General features: G+C 44.9%; 1 protein-coding gene across 3 annotated transcripts in view; it reads left to right on the plus strand.

Moving 5' to 3' along the window:
• Positions 1-15047, plus strand: part of LOC115799114 (NACHT, LRR and PYD domains-containing protein 14-like) — a 488499-nt gene that overhangs the window by 295397 nt on the left and 178055 nt on the right. Inside the window, exon 1 of one of the 3 annotated variants that reach the window (XM_030756094.1) lies at positions 9548-9813. The exons of the other annotated variants lie outside the window; for them this stretch is intronic. The gene's annotated coding sequence lies outside the window, so the exon portion shown is untranslated. Of the gene's footprint in view, positions 1-9547; positions 9814-15047 lie in introns of those variants that run through there. 3 annotated transcript variants of the gene reach the window in all.

A 15047-nucleotide genomic window follows, 5' to 3' on the forward strand; every position in this document is an offset into this window, starting at 1 on the left:
TATATATATATATATATATATATATATATATATATATATATTTATTTATATATATATATATATATATATATATATGTATGTATATATATATATATATATATATATATATATGTATATATATATATATATATATATGTATATGTATGTGTGTGTGTATATATATATACATGTATGTGTGTGTGTGTATATATATATATATATATATATATATATATATATATATATATATATATATCAGTGACGTGCAGTCAGGGGAGGCAGGTGAGGCACGGCCTCACCTGTCATCGTGGAAATATAAAATTAAAAAATAAATTAAATGGTTATATTCATTCAGTGATTTGTATTTTAAAGTTCTTTTCCATTTAACTACACCATTTTTAGATTAGTTTTTTCAAAATCGCTGAATTTTCGCATTTGCCGGTCAAATACTAAGAGACGAACGGTGAGGCACCAGCCCGGCGAGCCGCACCACGGATTGCGCAATCCGTGGTGCGGCTCAGTATAGTCATTGCCAATGACTACTAACTGTGCTGGCATGCTATGCAGTGAGACCGGATTACTTTCCCTTTGCATGTGGCTATTAAAATGTTCTAACACTTTTACTATATGAACTAAATTTCCATATTTTAGCTGGTGTATATAATGCACAGTTTTTTTTTGTTTTTTTCATTAACAACTGTATGTGTGTGTAATGCATTCTTGTGTTGAGCGATCATGAAACTGCTGCGAAGAGACACTGGGTGAGGCACGCAGTTCTCGTGCCTCATGGTAGGGGGCGCTGGTGATCCCAGGGACTCTACGACTCCTCGGCGGCAAGCTACCATAAACAGTTAGCAAGGCCAGTTAGTTTTTCCTGTTGCTTGGCCTTATGTTCAACATGGAAGATTACATAACTCAACTGAAAGAATTTTCTAAACTGGACTTTCAATCGAAGCAGAAGATAATAATTAAAGGAAGACCAACACCGGAGCTAAAAGGTTTGCTTCAGACTATGTTAATGTTAAACAAAACAACTGTTGCCAATCAAATGGTGAATAAGCTATATGTTTGTAAATGTGATGTGATGACGTCAGTGCCTCACCAGTCACGACCCTCACTGCACGTCACTGATATATATATATATATATATATATATATATATATATATATATATATATATATATATATATATATATATATATATATATATAATGCATATATATATATATATATATATATACATGTATGTGTGTGTGTGTATATATATATATATATATATATATATATATATAATGCACTGCTGCATCAGCAGGATAACGGTGTGTGGAGAGCAGCTTGAAATACTGTATTGAGCTGCATGTTGCATTGCTCTCTCCCCTCAGCCCCCCCTCAGCAGATGACCCCCCCCCCCCTCCCTGAGCCTGGTTCTGATGGAGGTTTCTTCCTGTTTAAAGGGAGTTTTTCCTTCCCACTGTCACCAAGTGCTGCTCATAGGGGGTCGTTTTGACTGTTGGGTTTTCTCTGTATTTTTGTAGAGTCTTTACTTTACAGTATAAAGCTGTTTGTTGTGACTTGGTGCTATATAAATAAAATTACCAATAAGTTTGATGTGTCACAAGACCCTCTTCCCATTGAAAAAGCAAAAATTGGCAGAGGTGGCAAAAGTACTGACATTCTGTACTTAAGTAGAAGTACAAGTACTTGTGTTAAAAAATACTTTAGTAAAAGTCGAAGTACTGGTTCAACTTCTCTACTTAAGTAAAAGTAAAAAAGTACAGACTCTGAAATGTACTCAAAGTAAGAAAGTAAAAGTAGTTCTTTGGAGGATGTTTCTACCTGCTATTTTTGTGTAAAACTAACCGAACCTCATTATATATTATTGTAATAATATAAAATAGTACATGAGAATACAAACGTTATTCCAATCTAAATTTTAATTCTAATGAATGCACTCAGCTTGAATTTGTTATGTAGGACACAAACTGTTAAAGGGAATTTAAACCCAGCTCTGTTCTCTGTGTCCTCCATAGTAGAGGGTGACTGTGTCTCCACCTAAACACCAACATGAGGATACTCAGGGGTTACAGTGGGATTCAGAAGGTGGAGGAACCCTAAGATCAGCTGTAGTGACTCTGCATGGGGAGAAGAATCACAGCTTTCTATTGTAGCTGCAGTAAATGATGTTGGTGTGCAGGCTGTGATCAGCTGACCTGCTGCTGCTGCTCTGAGGTTTACTGCTCTGTGTGGATGAAGTGAACTCACAAAGATGTAACCCAGTATTTCACAGCTATCTGAGCTGATCTCCATCCCCTACACTGACAGCATACAGGCTGTAGAAATGTTGGATTCAGTGAATGAATCTCAGCATCAGCAGCTTTGATTCAAACTCATCTCTGCTGCACTGATGTAACCTGTAACTCTGACCATGAACACAAACACTGTGCACCAACACAGAGCTTTACTGTAAATACAGTACAACAAGCTGACCTGTTTATTACACACTAAACTGCAGTATTTTCATAGAATCTTTGAATTACACAAAGTCAGCATACTTCAGTTTATTTTCCAGTCCTTACCTTTAATTCTAACCTCTCTTCTTCCTCTCCTGTCCTCTTTCTCCATCTCTGAGTGAACTTCTCTCTCTTTGCTCTCCCTGAAATACAGCAGCTCTTCTTTTAGCTAGCAGACACACTGTGTGACAAACTGCACACACTTTGTGTTTGCTGATATTTGTTGAGCATTTAGAAATGTTGCATTTACCTGCCACACGTTACTCCCTTCATGCTCGCTCCTCTTCAGTAGCGCTAGCTAAGCTGTTTGTGTGCCGCAGCGCAACTTACGGACTCGGTCCGGCCCGATTATAGCGCTATAAATGATACATTAATTATATGGGTTTGCGTATTTAATCCCTTTGTACGAGATAAGCCCCGATGATGGAGGATACGCCAGTACGATTGTCTCTTATGTGTTATTATTCCTCCGTTTAGGCTCAGATCGTTTGATGTTTGAGGCGCACTGACCGGAAATGCAAACTTCTCCCTGACGTGTTAAAAAGTAACGAGTCTGTTTGAAAATGTAAGAAGTAGAAAGTACAGATACTTGTGTAAAAATGTAGGGAGTAAAAGTAAAAAGTAGTCAGAAAAATAGATACTTAAGTAAAGTACAGATACCTGAAAAATCTACTTAAGTACAGTAACGAAGTATTTGTACTTCGTTACTTCCCACCTCTGAAAATTGGATCCACAATGGCCAACTTCAAAATGGCCGCCATGGTCACCACCCATCTTGAAAACCTTTCCCCCTCCCATATACTAATGTGTCACAAACAATGTTGTCCTTTGTATGCATGTGGGGTGTGTGTTGTGTCCTGTTTGCAGTGGGGGCAGTGGGTGCCGGCCTGGAGTACGGTGGCGTCCTGGGGGTGCGGTCACTTCAGGCCCTGGACCTGCCTTCCCTGGGCTGCGGGGGGGTGTAGGGAACTGGGGTGCCTAGTGAGCCAGTAGCTAGCTGGCTCTCTTCCTCCGGGGGGTAGTCCTCTGCCTCGCGGTCATATTTATCCTGGCCCCTCCCCTCCTCCCTCTCAGTTTAACATCACATTATGCACACATAGGTTCTCGGGGGTGGGGGGCTCGTACTGCAGTGAGTAGGGCCATCACCTCGGCTCTGCTCGCTGTGCTGCGTGATGTCCCACTCCTCCTTTTTTAATTGCATTATACAGCTCACAACACATCATAGTACATATAGGGCCTTGGGGGGCAGGTGTGTCACACAGTGGTTAGTGGGTGGCACTGCTGAGGTGGCCCCACTTGTCTGTTCACTGCTGCCTGCACCTCAATTTTATTTACATTTTAGACATTGAGGGCCTTGGGGGGACGGTGTGGATGGGCGCTGTTATTCAGTGCTCATATTACATCTGTCCCTCCAATTTTAAAAGCACTGTAGTTTTCACACAGCCATACACATTCTTCTCAGTACATACATTCACATCACCCCCCCCCACGCTGAGTGGGAGGAGGGGGCGGGCGGGCCTTCTCACACCCCAGTTCCGTGCACCCCGCCTGGGATGGGGACTGGCTCATTGTTCGGGGCGGGGTTGGCTGCTTCCCTGGGTTGCCGCTGGCTTGGTGCTGGTACCCGCTCTCCCACATTAGGTGTCCATGTATGTTACACGTGCGTATGCATGAGTGTGTGACTGGTGCATGCGAATGTGCGCGCGTGTGTATGTGCGTGTGTGTACATGAGGGAATGACTGGTACGTGTGTGTGTGTGTGTACGTACGTGCTTGTGAGAGTGTGTGTGTGTGGACAGCTGGGCCTGGGTTGGTGGCTTGCCGAGCCTTGGCACCTGTGGGACACGGAGGGTGGGAGTTACCCCTCCCTACCGCTCCACGCTGCTCCCCACTGGTCGTCACTGCCGCCCCTGGGGTGTGGGTGCCCGTGGGTCCCGGGATGTGTGGCCGGATGTCTCGGCATGGTTTTTGGCCTGCTCCCTTGGCGGCCGTGACCTGGGGGTGGCTTGGGCCTCTTTGGCGCGTGGGGGGGCTCTGCCGGGTGTCGGGCTGCTCTCGGGCGCTTGGGGCCTCGGGGGCCGCATGCCTGGCTCGTGCTGGGGGTGCCGGCCTGCCGGGGGGGGTGGGCTGCCCGTCGTCTCTGGCTCTCTGGACTCTAGCCCCTGGATTGTGGGGGTTCCGTCTGTAGCCTCCCTCCTTCCTCTTCTGGGGAGTGTACGCGGTTGCCATCGGGATGTGTGGCCCCAAGTCTTCTGAGCTCCTGTGCTGTGGATGGCCTGGGTCCCCTGGGTCCTTCCCTATCTGCCTCTGGATCGCGGGGGGCATGGTTGCAGTTTCTCGCCCTCATTATCGAATACATTGCATGACAAAGGCGCATACACACACATCACTACAAACAATAAACTTGTGTGTATGTGTGTGTGTGTGTGTGTGTATATGTAGGTGCATATGGGTGTGTGTATGGATGTGTGTGTGTGTGTGTGTGTGTGTGTGTGAGTATATCAACCCCTTTTATTTTTTTATTTTTTTATTTTTTTTCTATCTCCTTTCTTCCTTTTCTCCCCCCCCCCCCCCTTTTCTCCCCCCCACCTCTTGTTCTTGCCCCTTCCTTGTTGCCTGTCAGACTTGGCATGAATAACTAAATAAAAAGATAAATAAATAAAAATAAAATTGCAAACATTAACAAGAAGAGCCTATAGGAAACATATAGAGCTGTTCTTGTCAAAGCAAATATGTTTGGTACATCAGTGCATTCGGATCATCATTCCGATTGTGAAAGATGCCAGACATGACAGGCTAAAAAAAAAAAAAAAAAAAAAAAAAAAAAATGTGTCACAAACAGGAAGTTAATATCACCAACCATTCCGGTGGAAACGCAGGCTCGTTCTTAAACACTTCACCGGTTCATTGAAACCAACCCCAGCACTGGCACGAGCACCGGCACCTCGATGGTGGAAAAGCAGTATGTGAGCACCAGGAGCCTTACCGCTCTGGTCCTGACGTCCTCTGACTCGATTGCTTTGTTACCCATCTCCTCATTTCTGCCCTTGCTGTTCTGCTGGTGACATGTTGTGTGGTGCAGTGAAGGTTTTATGGAACATTTTCATTTCCTCTCCTAGTCTGACACCTACTGCTGCTAATGACGTTCTAGTGGCTCCGGTGTCACATAAAAATTCCACATCTTTTCCATCCACATTTAAACTCCAAGTGTGCAGCCAGATAACTTTCTACATGTTCTAGATCAGAGTGTCAAACTCAGTCACAGGACGGCTGAAACTGAACAGGATTTTAAAAATTCCTCATTGGAGCAAAATGAGCATTTACTACTGTGGCTCTAATCAGTCATTCCCAAATGGTGTGCCATGAGGAACTTATTATTCCAATAAACAGCTGCTTGTGATGCACTAGAATAGGATTTACTCGAGTCCTGAAGCGTCTTCCTTAGAGATGGGCTGAGTTCAGAGTCGAGCTGCTGCTCCTCCACATCAACAGGATCCAGGTGAGGTGGTTCAGGTATCTGACTAGGACGCCTCCTGGGTGAGGTTTTCCAGGTATGTCCTACAGGGAGAAGGCCCCGGGGTGGACCCAGGACACTCTGGAGAGATTCTCTCTCTCAGCTGGGAAGGCCTTAGGGTCTCCCTGGATAAGCAGAAGATGGACAGACTTTACTGAGTCCAGTCTGAATGTACTTGTACTTTATTGTGGATGTAAATCGTGTCCTTTGTACTCCAAATCATTTCTTTAAAGCTTTGCTTCCTCCTTGTTTTTCTAACAGAAAGCAGCTGATATATGATGATGTATTATTGTAGATGAAGCTACCAGCAGTATAGCAGTCATTCAGATCATCTCCAGCTGCAACATCAAAGTGAATCAATGAATGAATGAATACCTTTATTAGTCCCACAATGGGGAAATCACAGTTGGATATGATTGTGTGGAATGAGCACTTTGACTTTAGCTCCTTTGAGTGGATTTGATGCTCACATTTTGATTGTGAGTCTAAATTCTTGTTGGTCTCTGAAAAACACGTCATCACTCAGAAACTGTTCTCAGGCTCGTGTGCAGGCACTGTTCATGGACTCCATCTGTGTGAGGGCACAGGGCCAATCAGGAGCCTGGAAATCAATGTTTCCTCCAGCAGTTCGGCTGCTCCTTCTTGTTCTTTGTGCCATCCCGGTAGGAATCAGCACACATCCTGATTGGAAGTTCCTGTTTCCATCAGAGAAAGGCGAAGGCGTCCCAAAGCTGGCCGTCTACCCGAGCCCTTTATTCCAAACTGGAAGCAGCTGCTGTGTGACTCCACACTGAGTCTGCACAGAGATGGAGGATGGAGGGCTCGCATGGAATCAGGCCACAACTGGAGAAGCTGAGTGGGAACTTTCCTGGATACGGATTTCTTTGCAGTGATGTTGGAACTGTGCGTCTTTGTGTCTCTGATCAGATGCTTTGTGTGTCTTTGGCTGGCTGCTGCTCTGCACATCCTCATCATTCCTGCAGTTCAGCGGAGACGCCGACCGCTGACATCACGTCTGTTTGTACCGAAGCAGCCGCTCCTTCCTGCTGAGGTGGGACTGACTTTAATGAAGGAGTTTGTGTGTTTGACACAAACTGAACTGACACTCATGATGATACTTTATTGATCCCACAATGGGGAAATTACAGTTAACAGAACAGCATCCAAGAAGACAGAACAAACATGGGGAGATAGGTGAACTGTGGCCATGCTGCCCCCCTTCTGGAGGCGCTGCCATTAAAAGAAACAATAGTGAAAACATATAGTGAGGAAAAAAAATCATCTCATACTTTGTATACATACACACATACACAGTATAAGGTTACAAAAACCTCTGCGACAGAGCAGAAACATATAGCATGGGAGCACCACGGTGGGGAGGGATGGACAGGGGAGCCAGCGGAGGGGGTGGGGGGGTTGGGCTACTGTGGGGCTGACTCAAACTCCCTCCTCAGCTAACAGTTCTGATAAGATGTAGAGTTCATCAGCAGCTAGGTCAGGGAGATCAGTCCAACACAGGTCAGAAGAAGACAGGACAGCGGGGGGGTAGAGCATCTGTTTACAAACATCCAGGAGACAATTTGATAAACAGCAGTCCAAGAACGTCAGGGAGCCAAATTCCTGATTCTACAATTGTTTTGGTTCAGACTGGACTGATTAAATTGTTGACAGCCTTCAGTCTTTCTGGCTCCTCTCTGTGGAGAAAAATCCAATTCATCCGAATCTTCTCGGTTCGTTCCTTCGCAGAAACAGATACATACATCTCCAAGATCTTACCCCTGAGAAACGCTGTTTGTGGACCGAGCCACAGCTGTCCCAGCATGCAGTGCGCGTCCTGGATTAAATCCTCTACAACAGGGATATTCAAATAAAATTTAAAGAGGTCCAGTCAGACAACATTTCATGAGGCCAAGGTCCGGAAGTCCAACTATTTAATCTTATATATATATATATATATATATATATATATATATATATATATATATATATAAAGGTTTTATTAGTTTTCAGAGCATTAGTTTTTATATCTGGTTTCATGCTTAGTTTTAGTTTAGTTTTCATCAGTTTTAGTTTTTCATACTTTGTCAGGTGCAGAGTGACTATTGTGTAATAATAACTCGACAAAAGATGCCGTTTAAAAAATTGCATTCAACAACCAGCTGTTCACAAAATAGCAGCATTATGTGTTTAATGTGTGTAATATTAAGGAAACACATGAACATCAACAAGGAGAAACATAAAGAAAAACATGAACTCCCAAACTGAATAAACTCTACAACAAACACCAACAAACACCACTGATGTTTTACACCACGTGCAGAACACGTGGTGTAAAACATCAGAACTCAGCGAATGTTGCACAAAAACATCTGAACTCTGAAGGAATCAAAGCTCAAATCCAGCTGCATCCTGATGTTCTCACCACATGAAGCTGCTTCTGTTTTGGAGCTGCTCGGAGAGCTTTGCAGCCTCTGTACACAACCTACTTAAGTGGCCGACCATTTATGCTTGTGTAGCTGGATTGTGTGTGTTAATTACCTTGCGGTCGCGTGCTGGTGTTTTATATGCGGTGCTGGGACTTTTTTGGTCCTCCTCTTTGTGCTCAGTTTTTTGGCTGCAAACATATTTGTCCCTGTTTGTCCACTTTCTTCATCCATTCTGATAGTTCCAGCAGTCTCCCTCCAGGAATCTGCTGACATTTGTGAGTCCTTATATTGATGCTTTGATTATTAGTCCTGATTGTTATTCTCTCACTGATGAATTCAAACACTGCAGCAAAAAGTAGGCCGAAATGCACAAGGACTGAACAGGTTCATCACTACCTTGTGGGCTGTGTGGACCCGACATGTAGTTCGATTTCTCCGGAGGAGCAGGTCAGGTTACGGTGAAGGATCAGTGCGGTTTCTCGGCAGACCGCTGCCATTACTTTGCGGACAGATGTGGTGAGCATGCACACAGTTGCCCGATGGTGCTCCCAGCTTAAACTGTTAGAGCAGAAAAAACGATTTCATTTGAATCCACAAGGGTTTTTTTTTAAATAAAATTACAAAAACAAAGGTCATTTTATCTATAATTTCTTAGTTTTAGTTAGTTTTGTAAACTCACAATACTGATTTTTGCTTTTAATTATAGATTTTATTTATTTCAGTTAATGAAAATGTTTTTTTCAGTTTCAGTTTTCATGATTTAGTTTGTTTTCGTTAACTATAATAACCCTGTTTGTTACAAAGTTTACCAGCTGGCACGAACCAGCTTGGTGGTATCACGTGGTATAGCCAAACTAGCATGTCAGTGGGTTTCCTTGGACGCTTCGCTACTACCGTAAGGACTGTAAAAGCTGCGCCGGTAAACCAGAAAGCGCTCAACAAGATTTTAATTAAGTGGTTATTTCTGTTTTGATATTGGGTTCGGGTCCGCTTGAGACATCATTTAGGTCCGGATCCGGACCGAGGTCCGCCTATTGGTGATGGCTGCTCTACAAGGAGGAAGACTGCACTGAGTGTAAAAACTACAAGTCCCAGCTTCCTCATTCATGGAGGGAGGAGCAGTGAAAGTGAAAGTGAGTCCGTCGCCAACTTGTCGTCTTTCTCCGCGGAGTTCGGAGCCTTTTGTATCCTTTCAGAGACAGCCCGGAGAGCCGTCCCCGTGTTTGTGTCCACGCAGCTCTCCGCAGCTTCAGCACCGAGGGGGACCCTTTAGACTTTAGAGACAGCCCACAGCGAGTCTGTGACAGAAACGTTGGCAGCAGGCCGTTAGCTGAGCCTCCATTTTCCTTCAGAGAGCAGGAGGAGGAAAGAGGAGCTGAGGCAGGGTGAGTGTAACACAACGTTGTTGTTGTTGTCCTGTCAGAGTCTCTGAGTGTGTTTGTCTCTGTGGACTGTAGAGGAAGAAGGTTTAGTTCTCAATAACGAGTCTGCTTCAATAAAGAAACAGATCACAATGATTCTGATGATCAAACTTTTTCTAACTGCGCACTTTGACTCACTTCCTGTTCTCGGCGCTGCCGCCATGTTGCTGAGTGTTAGTCTGCAGTTAGTTTGAGTCATTTTGGGCACTGCGTTTATATTTTTAGTGCTCTTTTTATGGTGAATCCTTTTTAAAAAGGGGAACAAAATTAAAATATACTTTCTTGTGCCTTATGAAAACGCATTAATAAAAATATGTTTGTGTTGTATTAAAATAGTACAAATAACATCTGAAAAACTAATAAATTGCGATTTTAAAATTGTGACACTGTTGTGTGTTATGTCAATTATTCAATCAATCAATAGTCACCCCTCATAATAAACAGTAAGACTATAAAAACTTACATTAACATTTCAAACGTGCTTGACTAAGATAAGATAAAACTTTAATGATCCCACGACGGGGAAATTTGTGCATTACAGCAGCTCAATACAGAGAAAAAATGAAAAGGATGAGTAAGAACAAATAACTAAACTTAAATACAATAAAATAAAATAGCAAAAAAACTATACACATATACATAAGCACTATATACATAAATATATATATCAATGTCAATACACACATTTACATATACACACACGTCAAAACACTATATACAGATATCAATATACAGATATCCTTCAACATGGCGCCCTCCGTGGCAGACGTGTTTGCGACGCGCTCCCTACACCAATTGTATTTGTTGTTTATTCTAGTGCTAGTTTGTGTGGCTAATATTCAGTGCTTGTACTCAAGGATCACGTACAGCAGAGAAACACTATTGTACATTGGAAAAGTTTCCCATGGGCTTAGCTTAGACCTTTTGGACCATAGCCTTCTTCTGTGTTTGGATCATGCCAGCTCCAGCCAGCAGGCCGTAACACCACGATCACGCTCAGGCAGGCAGAGCAGCCGACAACGAGCGCATCCAAGACGGAAGCGTGGCAAGAGAGGAGGGCTACATGCTAAACTAAAGGCTAGAGCCACACGACCACCATTGCCTAGCCTTTTGGTAGCTAATGTCCGCTCTCTCGAAAACAAGATGGACGAGCTGAGAGCTAGGACAATAGCTCAGCGGGAGATCAGGGAGTGCTGTGCTCTGATCTTCACGGAAACCTGGATCACTGCAACTACGCCGGACTCGGCCATTCAACTACAGACCCACTCAGTGCACCGCGGAGACCGCACATCTGCCTCGGGTAAAAACAAAGGTGGCGGTGTATGTGTTTATGTCAACAAGCGATGGTGTGTGGACGTTCAGGTGGTGGAGAAACACTGTTGTACTGACATCGAAGTGTTGATGGTGAAGTGCAGACCCTTTTATTTACCGAGGGAGTTCAGTGCTGTGTTAATGCTGGCTGCTTATATCCCGCCGCGAGCCGATCGGACCACAGCGCTAGGAGTACTGCACGACATCATCAGCAAACATGAGACCGCCCACCCAGATGCTGTGTTTGTTGTTGCCGGGGATTTTAACAATTGCAGCCTCAGGACTGTTCTCCCTAAGTTCCATCAACATGTGAGCTTTCCCACAAGGAATAACAACATTCTGGATCACGTGTACAGCAATGTGAAGGATGCATACAAGGCTGTGCCCCGCCCACATTTTGGACAGTCCGACCATATTTCTGTGTTCCTCTATCCAAAGTACAGGCAGCTCCTCAAACAAGCCCCCCCAGCAATTAAAAGCATTAAAGTTTGGAGTGAAGAGACTGATCTGCTGCTTCAGAACTGCTTTAATGCCACAAACTGGGATGTGTTTAAGAATGCTGCTCTGAGAGAGGACAGTTCTGTGGATTTAGAGGAATATGCATCAGTGGTTACCAGTTATATCAGCACATGCATTGATAATATTGTCCCCACCAAATGCTGCAAGATATATCCCAACCAGAAACCATGGATGAACTGTGAGGTACGCTCCATGCTGCATGCACGCTCAACTGCATTTGCCTCTGGTGACACGGAGGGCTACAGAAAGACCAGATATGACCTACGTAGATCCATCAGGGAAGCCAAGAGGCAGTACAGACTGAAGCTGGAGGGATATTACAAACACTCTGATTCCCGACGCATGTGGCAGGGCTTGCAACACATCACTGACTTTCAGCAGAGGAACAGCAGGATCACAGCCTGCAACAACGCCCTACCAGATGAGTTGAACCAGTTCTATGCTCGCTTTGACACCCTCAACTCCATCCAACGTAGAGAGATTCTACTACCGGAGGCAACACAGAGCTCTTCACCCACTGTAACATCGACTGAGGTGTGCAAGGCCCTGAGGAGGACCAACCCCCGAAAAGCACCTGGCCCCGACAACATCCCTGGCCGTGCTCTGAGGGTCTGCTCTTCAGAGCTGGCCGAGGTTTTTACAGATATTTTTAATTTGTCCCTCTCCCAATCATCTGTGCCCACATGCTTCAAGTCCACCACTATAGTGCCCCTCCCCAAGAAAACCAACACAACCTCTTTGAATGACTATCGTCCCATTGCACTCACTTCACTTGTAATGAAGTGCTTTGAGAGGATGGTCATGTCCCATATTAAAGGATCCATTCCGGACACATTAGATCCCCTGCAATTTGCATACCGTCAGAACCGTTCAACTGATGATGCTGTTAATGCAGCCATCCATACAGCCCTCTCACACCTTGAAAATAAGGACACTTATGTTCGAATGCTGTTTATAGACTACAGTTCAGCTTTCAACACTGTCATCCCAAGCAGGCTGGTTGAAAAGCTGTTCACCCTCGGAATACCACCCTCCCTCTGCCGCTGGGTCTTGGACTTCCTTACAGACAGACCTCAGGCAGTCAGAGTTGGTACCAGGACATCAGAAACAAAGACAGTGAGCACTGGGACCCCACAAGGCTGTGTGCTTAGTCCTCTCCTGTACACCCTCTTCACCTACGACTGCATCCCCTCCCAAAGCAACACCTCCATCGTCAAGTTTGCTGACGACACCACCGTCATTGGGCTGATTACTGGGGGAGAGGAAGCAGCTTACAGGGAAGAGGTGGCCCAGCTGGTGTCCTGGTGCCAGGAAAATAATCTCTCCTTAAATACAGAGAAGACTAAGGAGATGATTATTGACCCGAGGAAGAGAAGAGACCAGCATGCTCCATTATTCATCAACGGGACTCAGGTGGAGAGAGTGAAGACTTTCAAATTCCTTGGCACCCACATCAGTGAAGACCTCACCTGGACCTACAACACAGCACAGACTGTCAAGAAAGCTCAGCAGAGACTCTTCTTCTTAAGGAAACTGAGGAAATTTGGATTATCCCCCAAGCTCCTCAGCAACTTTTACAGATGCACTGTGGAGAGCATCCTGACAAACTCCATCACGGTGTGGTATGGAAACTGCACCAGTCAGGACAGGAAGGCTCTCCAGCGTGTCATCAAAACAGCACAATTCATCTGTGGAGCTGCCTTCCCATCACTACAGGACACTTATAATACCCGGGTAATAAAGAGGGCACACAACATCATCAAGGACCGTACCCACCCACAGCACACACTGTTCACACTCCTGCCGTCTGGCAGACGTTACAGGAGTGTAAAAGCAAGAACAACCAGACTAAAAAACAGTTTCTATCCACAGGCCATCAGGCTACTGAACCACTGACTGATTACCAAACTGTGATTACCTGCCTTTCTTTCTTCTGTATATATCTGTATATATTGCACTTGCTTTATTATTTATTTATTTTTATTTTCTACTTTTACTTTCCTAATATACTAGTTCTTAAATTTTATTTTAACTTAGTTGCTTATTTCAATTGTTTGTAAAGCAGTCGCAAGTAAGAATTTCATTGCTCAGCATAACCACAGTGTTTTGCGGTGTACATGACAATAAACTTCTTGAATCTTGAATCTTGAAAATATTATATACATTTGTAGCCGGTAAGGTACACAGCATACACGGTATGCATTATATGGGTGAGTGTAATAAATAAAATGTATCTGACTGTATGGATAAAGTGATGGCAGAGGAGGTAAAGTGTCCAAGTGACTCAAGACATTATGATGTGTTGTACAGTCTAACTACTGTTGGGATGAAGGAGCTGTGAAAGCGCTCCTTCCTGCAGCGAGGATGTTTCAGTCTCTGACTGAAGGAGCTGCTCAGCTCACCCACGGTCTCATGCAGAGGGTGATGGGGGTTGTTCATGATGGATGTCAGCTTGTCCAACATCCTCCTCTCACCCATCACCATCACAGGCTCCAGAGGACATCCCAACACAGAGCTAGACCTCCGCACCAGTTTGTCGATCCTGCTCCTGTCCCTTTCGGTGCATCCACCCCCCCAGCAGGCCACTGCGTAGAAAAGGGCAGATGCTACCACTGAGTCATAAAAGGTCTTTAACAGAGTCCTGCAGACACCAAAGGACCTCAGTCTCCTCAGCAGGTGGAGTCGACTCTGGCCCTTCTTATACAGGACGTCTGTGTTTGTAGTCCAGTCCAGCTTGTTATTGAGATGAACACCCAGGTATTTGTAGGAGACCACTGTCTCAATGTCCTTTCCCTGGATGTTCACCAGTGCTGTAGGGGGTGGCTTCCTCCTGAAGTCTATGATCATCTCCTTCGTCTTGCTGGCGTTGATCTGGAGTGCGTTGTTCTCACACCAGCCGACAAAGTCACTGATGACCCCCCTGTATTCCTGGTCGTTCCCATCTGATACAAATCCAATGATGGCCGTATCATCTGAGAACTTCTGTAGGTGGCAATGGTCTGAATTGTACCTGAAATCTGAGGTGTACAGACTGAACAGGAAGGGTGAGAGGACAGTGCCCTGTGGCGCCCCCGTGCTGCAGACTACCACATCAGACATACAGTCATGGCACCTCACATACTGTGGTCTGTTGGTGAGGTAGTCGATGGTCCATGCCGTCAGCTGCCTGTCCACTCCGGCTCCCTCCATCTTCCCTCTCAACAGTGCAGGCTGGATGGTGTTGAAAGCACTGGAGAAGTCAAAGAACATGACCCTCACAGTGTTCCCTGCCTGCTCTAGGTGAGAGAGGGATCTGTGCAGCAGGTAGATGATGGCATCGTCCACCCCGATGCCGGGCTGGTAGGCGAACTGCAGGGGGTCCAGTGCTG

Source organism: Archocentrus centrarchus, chromosome 20, assembly GCF_007364275.1.
Source record: "Archocentrus centrarchus isolate MPI-CPG fArcCen1 chromosome 20, fArcCen1, whole genome shotgun sequence".
Taxonomy (NCBI): domain Eukaryota; kingdom Metazoa; phylum Chordata; class Actinopteri; order Cichliformes; family Cichlidae; genus Archocentrus; species Archocentrus centrarchus.